Source organism: Dermacentor andersoni, chromosome 1, assembly GCF_023375885.2.
Source record: "Dermacentor andersoni chromosome 1, qqDerAnde1_hic_scaffold, whole genome shotgun sequence".
NCBI lineage: Eukaryota > Metazoa > Arthropoda > Arachnida > Ixodida > Ixodidae > Dermacentor > Dermacentor andersoni.
Genome location: NC_092814.1, coordinates 263,131,566 through 263,145,127, shown reverse-complemented (window position 1 = coordinate 263,145,127; position 13,562 = coordinate 263,131,566). Strand labels below are relative to the sequence as shown.

Here is a 13,562-nt window from a genome sequence, read left to right as displayed (position 1 = left end):
TTCAGCTTGATCTCGAGAAAGCGTTCGATTGTGTCGCTCACGTTTTTTTGTTTGCCATCTTAGATCATGTTAATGTCGGATCCATCATCACTGAGGGCGTGGCCTTGGCGTACCAGAATTGCTCAACAAGATTAATTGTTAATAAGTCACTGGGAGTCCCCATTAACATCGTGCGTTCAGTGCGCCAAGGCTGCCCCCTCAGCCCGCTGTAATTTGCTATCTACGTAGAAGCAATGTGTGTAGCAATTAATGAAAATGACGGAATACGGCGTTTCAGATTGGCAGCGACCGAAGTGAAGTTGCTTGCATATGCAGATGACATTGCAGTGTGTTGCACTGACAAACCGAGTGTAACGGAAACAATATCTGTAGTAAAGCATTTCTGTGCCGTAACGGGTAGCAGAGTAAACTGGGGCAAATCGCTAGGGCTGTGGCACGGGGACTGGTTTTCTGCACCCGACTATTTCGCAAACGTGAACTGGGTGAAAACTCCGACAAGGTATCTGGGTGTTCCCCTAGACAGGTACAATAGCAGCGACGAATACTGGAGGAACCAAACCAAAGAACTGAAAGAAAAAGTAGATAAATGGAAAGGTAATAACCTGGCCATTTTTGCAAGAGCGACAGCTTGTAACGTGTTTTTTATTACTAAGTTATATTACGCCCTGCAAACACTGTATTGTTCTAGAGTAAATGTGCAAAGGCTGCACAGAGTGTTTGCGGTTTTCATCTGGGGATCAACATGGGAACGGTGCAGCCGAACAAATTTGTTCAGAAGAGTGAAGGATGGGGGTGTGGGGCTGGCGCATCTTTTTGTTCGTCTAGTTGTAAACCGATTTTTGTTTTTTCGCGATGTGCGCGAGCCTCTTCTGCGCACCGTATGTCAGCTAAGGTTGAGTAACGCTTTGCCGGCACATGTTGTTGGCACGGCAAGCATGACGGGAACGCTGCGTGGTTATTTCAAGGAAGTGGTCGACAGTGTACACTTCCTTTCTGTTCGTTTTACAAATGATTACCTTTGTGAAGTGAAAAGGAAAACATTGTATAGAGATGTATGCGACATAGTGTTCCCAGTGCCCTTATACAGATCCATATACAGTGGGGGGCCAGGACAGGACGTACTTAAACGAGTAAAACATATGCAGGTGCCACCAGGGGTAAAGACCTCCTTCTTTAAGCTACACACTGGAACGCTCTCCGTGAAGACGTTTCTGGAGGAAAGGGGTTGTCTCGTACCTTGGGGGTCGCACTGCTTGATATGCAAGAAGCCTGAAAATATAGATCACGTTTTCCTACATTGCGGGGCGGCAGTTTTCTTCTGGGACGTCTTAAAGCGAACCCCGAAGAAAGAGCTACCGGTGGACCCCCAAGGTATCTGGTATCTGGCCATTAAAGATGACGACGGGGTTCCCTATGACTTTGTTATGTTGAATGCTCTACACTGTATATGGCGGGCCCGTATGGCAGGGTACCATTGCGATCCTGACGCTAGGCCAGCTCGTGCTTACTTCAAAGAATGTATGTCACGATTTATTGAAACGCAGAAAATAGAAGAATGTGTACGGGATTGGCTGTCGAGGCTGGAACCCCTCACAGCCATGAAGGAATTTTAGTTTGACAACGCCGGTCCAATATGGACAGACGGCTCTATTGTACGGTTTCTTTCTTTACGTACCTTCCGTTGTTTTGTTTTTCCTTCTCCTCCAGTGGTTGGAATTTGTGATACATAAGTGTCTGCTAACTGTATGGTCTTAGTAAGGTCAAAGACCGGCAATAAATAAAAAAAAAAGGGCGAGGTGGCCGAGTGGTTAAGGCGATGGACTGCTAATCCATTGGGCTCTGCCCGCGTGGGTTCCTTTTTTCTTTATTTCCGAAGTTCACATGAGGAACAATAAGTTACAAACGATAAAGCACTTCAGCTACGCTTGAGCTGAGGCGAGCAAAGTTAAAATTTCTTCAAACTCACTAAATCATCAAGAAGTGTTATCCACTGAGGTGGGTCATGCTGTGCCCGGATGCATTCCCGAAGGTAAGCAGCGCTTTCAATAAAGTTTTCACGTGCACTGCGCGTATTAACATCTGCATGCCTTACTTGCATTCGTGTTTTCCACAGGCTGTGGAGGCCAAGAAGCATGAACAAATCGTATGGTACATCTTCGTGATCAACCGGTAAAAACCTAATACCATAAGGGTCTAGTGGTGACTCTTTCTTTATAGTTCTCTGCAGGACGCACCAGTGGAATATCGCGTCCCAGCAGTCCAGAAAAACATGTTCGACTGTCTCTGGCCTCTTACATAATAGACAGTTCGTTGTCCAAGGGACAAAGATTCCCTTTTCTTGAAGCCACGTTTTGACAGGTAATGTATTAGAGTGTAACTTGAAAAAGAATGTTTTCACGCCTGGCCTAACTGGCATCTTCTTCACTCGCTTTAATATATTCTGCCCTGGGCCTCCACGATAAGGCGCACGGTACAATGGCACCAGCAGCATGATATCCACAAGATCTTTGTACAGTTTTTTCTTGGGAACACTGTACAAATAGTCTGGGGAAAAACGCACTTCTAACAACTTACAAGAAAGCACAACCTCGCGCGAAAATCCGGTTACAGCACCGCACATGTTTTCACCAGAGGACACTATGTTTCTTGGGAGTAGCCTCTGCAATCGGACCTGTATAACCGTTCTTAAGAAGGTGTCATTTTGATCACGAAAGAAAATAAAGCGTGATACCACTTGACGCAAAAACAAATGAACCAGGCCAAGGCCTCCACTCTTCACTGAAAGAAACAGGTTTGTTCTCGTCGTTTTTTTCCCAGGTCGAAGTCCAAAGAAAGACGGCAAATATACGATGCAATTTTTGAATAGAGGTCCGCGAAGCACACAGCACATTCATGAGGTACCATATTTTTGAAATGAGAAAAACATTGCAGACAAAGGCACGTGAAAAAATTGACAGATTCCTTCCTTGCCATGCACCCGCTTTCTCTCTCGCCCTTGACATCTCTTCGTTGCAAAGTGGGCTGGGATCGCGATAACATTCTAGGGGTACACCAAGGTATCGCGTTGGCATGGGAGACCATTGCAGCCGTGAGAAAAATTGCGGTGTAATATCCCATTCCCCGTGCCAAAACCCAGAACTTTTTTCCCAGTTCACTTGACATCCAGTCTGGTTACAAAACCTTTCCAGAATCTTTGTAACTTCACAAATGCTTTCTCTGTTCGTGCAAAATACCGCTATGTCGTCCGCATACGCAAGAAGTTTCACCTGAGCAGATTGTAGCTTGAAACCCGTGACGTAATCACTGTTGATAATGGCCAGACATAAAGGCTCTAGATACGCTGCAAAAAGCAGGGGATAGAGCGGATAACCTTGCCTCACCGAAGAACGCACTGTGAGGCGCTCAGTAAGGTCACCATTAACTATAATGCGTGTCATACAATTTGCGTATGCCATTTTTACTCCTTCTACTATTACACTACCCAGGTTGGCATGCTCTAGAATGGAGAAAAGAATGTCATGTGAAACGCGGTCGAACGCTTTAGCCAAGTCCAGCTGTATCATAGCTACCTGGCTTCCAAGCGCGTCAACACATTCCAATACGGTTCTGGCCACATGTATATTTGTTGCAATGCTGCGACCTCTGATGCCACAGGTTTGGTGCGGCCCTACTAATTTGTCCATTACACTCTGAAGTCTTCTGGCTAGTACTTTCATGTACACCTTGTAGTCGACATTAGTGAGGCTGATAGGTCTGTAGGAACCCACTAACATTCGTTTCTCCGGATCATCAGACTTGGGAATAAGTACAATGTGTGAAATACAAAACGACAATGGAACTTTTTTGCGTTGATAGGCTTCTGTTATCACTTGTAACAAGAACTGAGAAACATCATGTTTGAAGGTTTTATAGAAGGCAGCGTTCAGCCCATCTGGCCCCGCCGCTTTTCCAGACGGAAGATCATCTATTGCTTTCTTGATCTCTTCCAAAGTAATAGGCAATTCAAGACGCTCTCTTACATCATTGTCGAGTGTTGGCATTAGTCGGAGGAAATCCCCTTCAAACCCTTGAGCATGCTCGCGCCTATTGCCGAAAAGTTCAGCAAAGTATTCCGTGATAGCGCGCTGAATCTCACTAGCGTCGCTTGTAATGTGTTCCTCGTATCTTACTTGCCTGATTTCCTTCTGGCAAGCGTACCGCTTTTCATCTGATAGCACCCGCTTTGTAGGCGCTTCGCCTGCCCACAAGTTATCGCTCCTTGAGCGTATTATTGCTGCTCTGTACCTGTCAGTGTCAATTGTTTCGATCTGACACTTCACGTCTTTTATTTCGTTACTAAAATTTCCTGGCTTATTGGTTTCCATCCTAACCAAGCACTCGAGTTGTTCGCGAAGTTCCCTTTCTTTTTCTTTCTGTTTATACCGAATTTCGCTACTTTTTCCTATAGCTTTAAGCTTCACTGGTTCTTTGAAACTTTCCCATTCAACGGCAAAGCAGTCCGCTTGCTCAGCTAGTACACCATCAAGATCGCTTTTAATTTCCTTGACAAATCCTTCATCGTCTAAAATTTTCTCATTTAGTTTCCAATGGTACCAATTAAAGCGCGATTTCCTTCCCTTCGTTCCAAAAGTCGCGCTCACAAGGCAATGATCACTAAACGACACAGGTTTTGCATCATAGGCTGTGCATACTGGCACGAGATCAGCAGAAACATACAACCTATCTAATCTTGCGTGACTGTCGCGTTGAAAGTGTGTGTAATCAGGCCGTGTTCCAGCCGAAAACACACTTCCAACGTCCTCCAATAAATAATCATACAGAAATCCAGTCAACAGTTCCACGCTCTTGTCCCTCACTGGTCTACACTTCACTTGGTCAGTAGCAGCACATACGCAGTTAAAGTCTCCCAATACAAGCAACACCTTGTCACAATTCAAGTACGGCTCAATGGAATAAAAAAAAAACATTTACGTTCACTTTCAACATTGGGGGCATAAACACATACAACGCGCCAGTGTAAGTTTGAAAAAGAAAAATCAACAACCAAGAGGCGGCCACTTTCACATGCAAATACAGACTCCACACTTATACCTAATGTGTTGCGAATGAAGATAAGACATCCACCCGATGTCCCAACGGAGTGACACACACACACTTCAAAGTTGGCGCGAAAAGGGGGCACCATGCGGTCAGCATGTTCTTGCGACTATCTTTGATTCTTGCACAGCTATTAGGTCAAGGTCATTATCAATAAGGAGGCGATTAAGCTGACATTGCCGCCTTCGTGCTCCTAGCCCTCTAACATTCAAAGTTGCTACACGCAATGGGGCTCTTAGCTCAACTACCATACGTTTACGTAATAAAAAGGGGCGCGATCCGCATGGTGCCTACCTCTGTCGACCATGTGATTCTCCCGACTGATGTTCCGGAATGATGTTCGGGGGGTCTGTCAGGCCACCCAAAGGGTTGTCTGGTGTTTGTCTCGACGCGGTCTGAGGCACTTCCTCGTCGCATCCTCCACTTTTTATGCGCGCAAACTCGAAAAGTCAGCCAAAAACACTGTGTCGGTCGATACACAACCGACGCTGACATTCCACAGAACACAGAAAGAAAATTACGGAGGCAGTTTACCTGCCTGCCGTGACTCGGCCAAGAGGTTTGGCCGCGGCTTCAAAGACGAACGTCGACTTCCTGTCGTTTTTGGAGGCGGCTCCCCACTGCTACTACCACCAGGCTGCAGGTTCTCACCGGCGCTCTCTTCGCGGGACCGTTTTCCAGCGGTTAGGGCAGCCGCTTCATCGTCGGCGTCCATGGCGTCGGCAATGCGAGGCTCCACGCGGTCCGGGGTTTTCAGCGAAGCTTTCGTATCGGCCACCGCACTGCGACCGCTGTCGCTTTCGGGGTCACGCTGCGCTAGCTGAGATGCCACCACTGCAGGAGACGTCAACGTTGTCGTTATCTTCTGCTTAACCAGAGGCGTAAACGATGGCCCATCTTTCGTCTCCGTTTTCCCAGTTGTCCTCGCTGCCTCTTCTGCGTCCGCCTCATCCATCAAATGCTCCGAGGCATCTTCACTGGTTCCAGGGCCAGCGATGCTTGCATAAGTACGGGGGCACTCACCGTCTTCGTGACCGAAACGTCGACAAGCTCCGCATCGCGGGACCTTACACTCCCGACAAATGTGACCCGTAGCTCGGCAGCGAAGACATAACGGAGGCCTTCCAGGCACAACGACGAGTACCAACTCACCCCCAACGTTAAGCTGGTGCGGCAAGTCGTCCAGTTTAACGCCAGCTTTCAATTTCAGCGTGACCATCCTGCTCGTTGAGCCTTTCTCTGACACGCCGTGCACACGCCAGCGCTCCCGGACGACCTCGGAGACCTTTCCGTACGGTGCGAGCGCGACACGCACGTCTTCGTCCGGCACGGTGTGAAGCAGCCAATGGAGCTTGAGACGTACGTCCTGGTTCGCCGGGTCAATAACCATGCAGCGGCGTTCTTTGACGCGCAGCTCGCCGACGCCTGCAATCTTCTTAACGGCATCCGCATCCTTCAGCGTGATGGCCCAGACATGGCTCATCCAATACTCCCCCAGGGCGATAACATCCGAGAGAAGCGATTGCCTAGCCAACGCGTCTCGAAAATCTTCCACCCGGTACGGGCGGGCCCTGATATCCGCGTGCAAAAAAACAGTATTCAAAACTAAACGCCCGGTTAGGAGACTTGGCAGAACAACCTGGTAGTCGTTTTCCATTTCCATAGCCCTGTTACCGCGGCCAGAACTGGCCGCTGAAGCCGCTCCAACGGAGCCAGTCATCATACGTCCGTCACGCTTGTTTTTTTTTTTATTTATTGCCGGTCTTCGACATTACTCAGACGATACAGTTATCACACACTTATGTATCACAAATTCCAACCATTGAAGGAAACAAAAAAAAAAGAAAAACACCAACGGAAGGTGCGTAAGGATAGGAACCGCACAATTGAGCCGTCTGTCCATATTGGACTGGCGTTGTCAAACTAAAATTCCTTCATGGCTGTCAGGGGTTCTAGCCTTGACAGCCAATCCGGTACACATTCCTCTAGTTTCTGAATTTCAAGAAATCGCGAGATACATTCTTTGAAATAAGCACGAGCTGGCCTAGCGTCAGGATCGCAATGGTACCCTGCCATACGGGCACGCCATATACAGTGTAGAGCATTCAACATAACAAAGTCATAGGGAACCCCGTCGTCATCTTTAATGGCCAGATACCTGATACCTTGGGGGTCCACCGGTAGCTCTTTCATCAGGGTTCGCTTTAAGACGTCCCAGAAGAAAACTGCCGCCCAGCAATGTAGGAAAACGTGATCTATATTTTCGGGCTTCTTGCATATCAAGCAGTGCGACCCCCAAGGTACGAGACAACCCCTTTCCTCCAGAAACGTCTTCACGGAGAGCGTTCCGGTGTGTAGCTTAAAGAAGGAGGTCTTTACCCCTGGTGGCACCTGCATATGTTTTACTCGTTTAAGTACGTCCTGTCCTGGCCCCCCCCTGTATATGGATCTGTATAAGGGCACTGGGAACACTATGTCGCATACATCTCTATACAATGTTTTCCTTTTCACTTCACAAAGGTAATCATTTGTAAAACGAACAGAAAGGAAGTGTACACTGTCGACCACTTCCTTGAAATAACCACGCAGCGTTCCCGTCATGCTTGCCGTGCCAACAACATGTGCCGGCAAAGCGTTACTCAACCTTAGCTGACATACGGTGCGCAGAAGAAGCTCGCGCACATCGCGAAAAAACAAAAATCGGTTTACAACTAGACGAACAAAAAGATGCGCCAGCCCCACACCCCCATCCTTCACTCTTCTGAGCAAATTTGTTCGTCTGCACCGTTCCCATGTTGATCCCCAGATGAAAACCGCAAACACTCTGTGCAGCCTTTGCACATTTACTCTAGAACAATACAGTGTTTGCAGGACGTAATATAACTTAGTAATAAAAAACACGTTACAAACTGTCGCTCTTGCAAAAATGGACAGGTTATTACCTTTCCATTTATCTACTTTTTCTTTCAGTTCTTTGGTTTGGTTCCTCCAGTATTCGTCGCTGCTATTGTACCTGTCTAGGGGAACACCCAGATACCTTGTCGGAGTTCTCACCCAGTTCACGTTCGCGAAACAGTCGGGTGCAGAAAACCAGTCCCCGTGCTACAGCCCTAGCGATTTGCCCCAGTTTACTCTGCTAGCCGTTACGGCACAGAAATGCTTTACTACAGATATTGTTTCCGTTACGCTCGGTTGGTCAGTGCAACACACTGCAATGTCATCTGTACATGCAAGCAACTTCACTTCTGTCGCTGCCAATCTGAAACCCCGTATTCCGTTATTTTCATTAATTGCTACACACATTGCTTCTACGTAGATAGCAAATAACAGTGGGCTGAGGGGGCAGCCTTGGCGCACTGAACGCATGATGTTAATGGGGGCCCCCAGAGACTTATTAACAATTAATCTTGTTGTGCAATTCTGGTACTCCAAGGCCACGCCCTCAGTGATGATGGAACCGACATTAACATGACCTAAGATGGCAAACAAAATAACGTGAGCGACACAATCGAACGCTTTCTCTAGGTCGAGCTGAAGAACTGCAACACCGCCACCGGTGATATCACAGGACCCGAGCACACATCGCATCTTATGGATGTTTGAAAAAATAGTTCGCCCTTTGATGCCACAAGTTTGATGGTCTGCGACTATTTCCTTGTTGACGCCTTGAAGCCTGCTAGCTAAAACCTTCATAAATATTTTATAATCGACGTTTGTTAGTGAAATCGGTCTGTAGGATGACACGAATCTGAGTTTGTCTATTTGATCGCGCTCTTCGGTATTAGAATGGTGTGCGTTTTTCCAAAGGAAGGCGGTAATGATTTCATTTCGTATGCGTCATTAAATACATGTGCAAGCAAACGCGCCAGCTCTCTTTTAAAAGATTTATATAGACCCGCGCTGAGTCCATCAGGTCCCGGTGATTTACCCAAGTTCAAATCGTCGATTGCCTTTTCGACTTCGCTCTCCATTATTTCTTCCTCTAATCGCTTTTTTACGTCATCGCTCAAACGTGGCATGCGATGCAGAAAACCTGCTTTAAAACCCTCAACATTCGCTTCCTGAAATGCAAAAAGCGACTGGTAGTACTCAAAGAAGGCTTGACGAATGCTATGACTGTCTTCAACGACATTCCCGTTCACTAAGATCTGGTCGACATGGTTTCTTCCTCCATACGCCTTCTCTAAGCCGAGCGCCCTTTTCGTGGGCGTCTCCCCTGCCGCTAGTGCATCTGCTCATGCTCGCACTATGGCACCGTGATAGCGTTCCTTGTCAAACAGTTCAAGTTTTTCTTTGACGTTTCGCACATCGTCTTTGTACGCACCAGGCGCTCTGCACTCAAGCGTTAGCAGCTGCTCAAGCAGTGTTCTTATACCCTTTTCTTTCATTTCCCTCTCAAATTTTTTACAACTGGATCTTTCTACCGCTTTCATTTTAACCTTCTGTTTAAAACATTCCCACTTCTCGAGGACTGTTCCCGCTGCATCACATTGAACTTCATTAACCGCATCCCGTACTACCTGTAAAAAGGGCTGGTCATTTAGTAACAAGGCATTCATTTTCCAGATATCCCAGTTAAATACATGTCTCCTTCTCACTATACCTACGTTATATTTCACCAGGCAGTGATCTGAAAACGACACTGGTACTACACAATAACCGTGGCATCTTGGAATTGTATCCAATGAAATGTACATTCGGTCCAAACGCGCATGGCTGCTGCCCTGAAAACGTGTGAAAGTCACTTCACGCCCCCCTTCCAGACATTGAAAAACATCATCGAGTTCATTTTCATTAATTAAATTTGATAACACTTCACTGCTTCGGTCACGCACACCTGTATTATTGACTCTGTCTCCAGCACTTTACACACAATGTCACCCAACAGCATCACTCGCATATTACAACATACATATTGTGAAAGGTTCGAAAAAAAACGGACGCGCTCATCTACTGAATTCGGCGCATATACGCATATAACGCGGAACTCAGCATCACACATAACAATATAATAGAGAACAATCCTTCCTGACTGACACGAAAAAATGCTTTGAATCTGCAGTTCAGGCAGCTTCTTCACAAGAAGAACGCACCCTCCAGCCGTGCCTACCGCATGGCTAACCACCGCCAAATACCTAGTCGTGAAACGTCGCACCATGCTCCCGGTCGCCTCCTCTCCTTCAACCTTAGTTTCCTGGACGGCTAGTACGTCTATGTCGTGGTCAGTGACCAACCGTAGGACCTGACTTTGCCTACGACTAGCCGCCAGCCCTCTCACGTTTAATGTGGCAAACCTAAGGGACGATATTTGAGCCATCTTGATCTAAAAGAAAAGTAGGCCCGGAGCATGGTGCTTACCGCTCCCGACTAGCCCTCGGCTAGCCACCTCCGGGACCTCCCGGCTTGTTGGTGTCCTTAGACGTGGCCGCTTTGTCGGCAGGCTTCTTTTCAGGCGGTACATTGGGCTTTGGCTTGCAGCCCAACCGCCTCCCATGAGGAGTCTTCGTCGGCGGTCCCTCGCTGGTGCTGGTTGCCCGAACCTCGCGGTCCTTCGTCTGGTCGTGGGTGCGCTTGACGGAGGCAGCAAGAGCCCCAGTATGGTCGTCGTCGGTGACGCTCTCGTCCTGCTGCATTGCGGTCGCGTCTTCAGGTGCGTCTTCACTGACGCTGCCCGTCGCCTGCCCCTCAGTCGTAGCATCCCGTTCCGCCTTACTCGGCTTATGAGTAGCCTGAGCCACGTTGCCGTCTGCCTCCAGAATGGTCGTCCCACTACTTGTCGCTGTCGACACCATGTCACCGGTTCCTTTAGCCGCGTCCTCCGCCTCGGCCACGTCCATGAGGTGCTCTGCCGCAACATCATTCGCTGGTGGGCCTGTCACAGCGGCATAGGACTTCACGCATTCAGCGTCGACGTGGCCGAAACGTCTGCACCGGGTACAACGTGGGACTCTGCACTCACGGCGGACGTGTCCCGTGCCGTGGCAGCGCAGGCACTGCATCGGTCGACCGGGAACGACGACCAAGGCTAACTCTCCACCAACGCGGATCTGATGGGGGAAGTCTTCCACCTTCATGCTGGCCTTCAGCTTGAGAAGGACGGTCCTGGTGGTTGAGGTCTTGGTTCCCATGCCTTCAACGCGCCACCGCTCCCGGCTCACCTCCTCCACCTTGCCGAAAGCCGCGAAAGCCGTCCGGACGTCCTCGTCGGCAACGCCGTAGAGCAGCCAGTGAAGCCTAAGCTTCACCTGTTGGTCCTGCGGCTCAACAATGAGGCACCGTCGTCCCTTCACTTGAAGTTCCTTCAGGGCAAGCAGCTTTTTTGTTGCAGCTGCATCGCAGAGGGTCACTGCCCAGACATGGTTGATTTAGTAAGCCCCTATGCATACCACATCAGGCAGCAGGTCCGTCGGCAGAAGGGCATTCCTGAAATCCTCCACCTTGTACGGCCTCGCACGTACATCACCGTGCAAAAAGACGGTGTTAATCCCCAGTTGTCCTTTAGGCAGCTGCGGCAAAATAAAAGCATAATCCTTATCATCGTTGAGCCTGTTTCCGCGGCCAAAAGTGGCCGCTGTCGCTGCTCCACTGGAGCCCATGATTCTGCTGACCGCTCAGCTCGGCTGCCGGAAGCAGAAAGTCGGCCACCTCGCCCGGACGTCAGGTACCCCTCGTAAGATCTCAGTCAATCCTACATGTGCGCCATCAACGGCGTATTTTTCAGGGGCAAAAAGCATAAAAAGTTCGACGAGGTTGGGACTCGATCCCACGCAGGCAGAACCCAATGGATTAGCAGTCCATCGCCTTAACCACTCGGCCACCTCGCCCGGACGTCAGGTACCCCTCGTAAGATCTGTCAATCCTATATGTGCGCCATCAACGGCGTATTTTTCAGGGACAAAAAGCATAAAAAGTTCGACGAGGGTGGGACTCGAACCCACGCGGGCAGAGCCCAATGGATTAGCAGTCCATCGCCTTAACCACTCGGCCACCTCGCCCGGACGTCAGGTACCCCTCGTAAGATCTTAGTCAATCCTACATCTGCGCCATCAACTCGGCGTATTTTTCAGGGGCAAAAAGCATGAAAGTTCGACGAGGGTGGGACTAGAACCCACGCGGGCAGAGCCCAATGGATTAGCAGTCCATCGCCTTAACCACTCGGCCACCTAGCCCTTTTTTTTTTTTTTTTCTTTATTGCCAATCCTCGACATGTCACCACAACACACATTCCTTAAATGATATAAACAAAGACCAAAGAAGCAAAAACGAATGAATACACAAACGGAACAAAGAACAGTAATATTTACATTCGTTGCCGTCCGCTACTGTGGCACGACGTTGTCGGATTAAAATTCCTTTAGTGCTGTAAGGGGTTCAACCCTCGACAGCCACTCAGGAACAGGCTGTTGCAACTTCTGCACTTCCACATACCGTTGCATGCATTCCCGGAAGTATACACGCGCTGGTCGGGCATCCGGGTCACAATGGTAGCCCGCCATTCTTGCGCGCCATAAACAGTGGAGGCCCGTAAGCATGATGACGTCGTACGGGAAACCTTCGTCGTCATATACTGGCAGAAACCTGATTCCGTGGGGATCTATAGGTAGCTCTTTTTTTAGAGTCCTTTGTAACACGTCCCAGAAAAAGACCCCTTCCCAACAGTGGATGAAGACATGATCTATGCTTTCTGCTTTTTTACATATAAGGCAGTGGGTTCCCCATGGCATGTAGAACCCACGTTGTTCAAGAAAGATTTTAACAGGTAGAGTACCGGTGTGTAATTTAAAGAAGAACGATTTAGTGGCTGGTTGAACTGGCATCTTCTTCACCCTTTTCAATACATCTAGGCCTGGGCCTCCACTGTACAGGGCTCTGTACATGGGTACCAGCAATACACTGTCACATAAATCACGATATAACGTTTTCCGTTTTACACTCCACAAATATGCACTAGAAAAACGAACACGCAAAAAGGAAACACTCTGAATTATTTCCCTAAAGAAACCACGAACTGGTCCTGGCATTATTTCGGTGCCTACAACGAATTCGGGAAGTGATCTTGACAACCTCATTTGGATAGCGGTGCGTAGAAATGGGTCATTTGTGTCTCGAAAAAAGAAGAACCTGTTTACTAGTTGACGCAAGAAGAGGTGCGCCAACCCCAGACCACCATCCTTCACGCGCCGAAAGAGATTATCTCGGCTACATCGCTCCCAGCTCGATGCCCACACGAAAACAGCGAACACGCGGTGCAGTTTCTGCACATTAATCCGAGAGCACTGTAGGACCTGCATTACGTACCAGATCTTTGTTACGAGAAACATGTTGCACGCTGTTGCTTTCGCGAACATTGACAGGTGACCGGCGTTCCATCGGTCGGCTTTTTCTTTTATTTCTTTTGTCCGCTCCTTCCAGTACTCGCTACTGTCCTTGTAGGCATCAAGGGGTGCGCCAAGGTACTTAACTGG

General features: G+C 48.5%; 3 non-coding genes across 3 annotated transcripts; all 3 read right to left on the bottom strand.

Annotated features, from left to right (window-relative positions):
* Positions 1–11,839: 11,839 nt before the first annotated feature.
* TRNAS-GCU (transfer RNA serine (anticodon GCU)) lies at positions 11,840–11,921 on the bottom strand. The gene has a single exon. It is a non-coding gene; the product is annotated as a tRNA-Ser (tRNA).
* Positions 11,922–12,010: 89 nt separating this feature from the next.
* Positions 12,011–12,092, bottom strand: TRNAS-GCU (transfer RNA serine (anticodon GCU)). Its single transcript has one exon. It is a non-coding gene; the product is annotated as a tRNA-Ser (tRNA).
* A 92-nt stretch (positions 12,093–12,184) lies between these two features.
* On the bottom strand, positions 12,185–12,266 carry TRNAS-GCU (transfer RNA serine (anticodon GCU)). The gene has a single exon. It is a non-coding gene; the product is annotated as a tRNA-Ser (tRNA).
* Between the last annotated feature and the right edge of the window lie 1,296 nt (positions 12,267–13,562).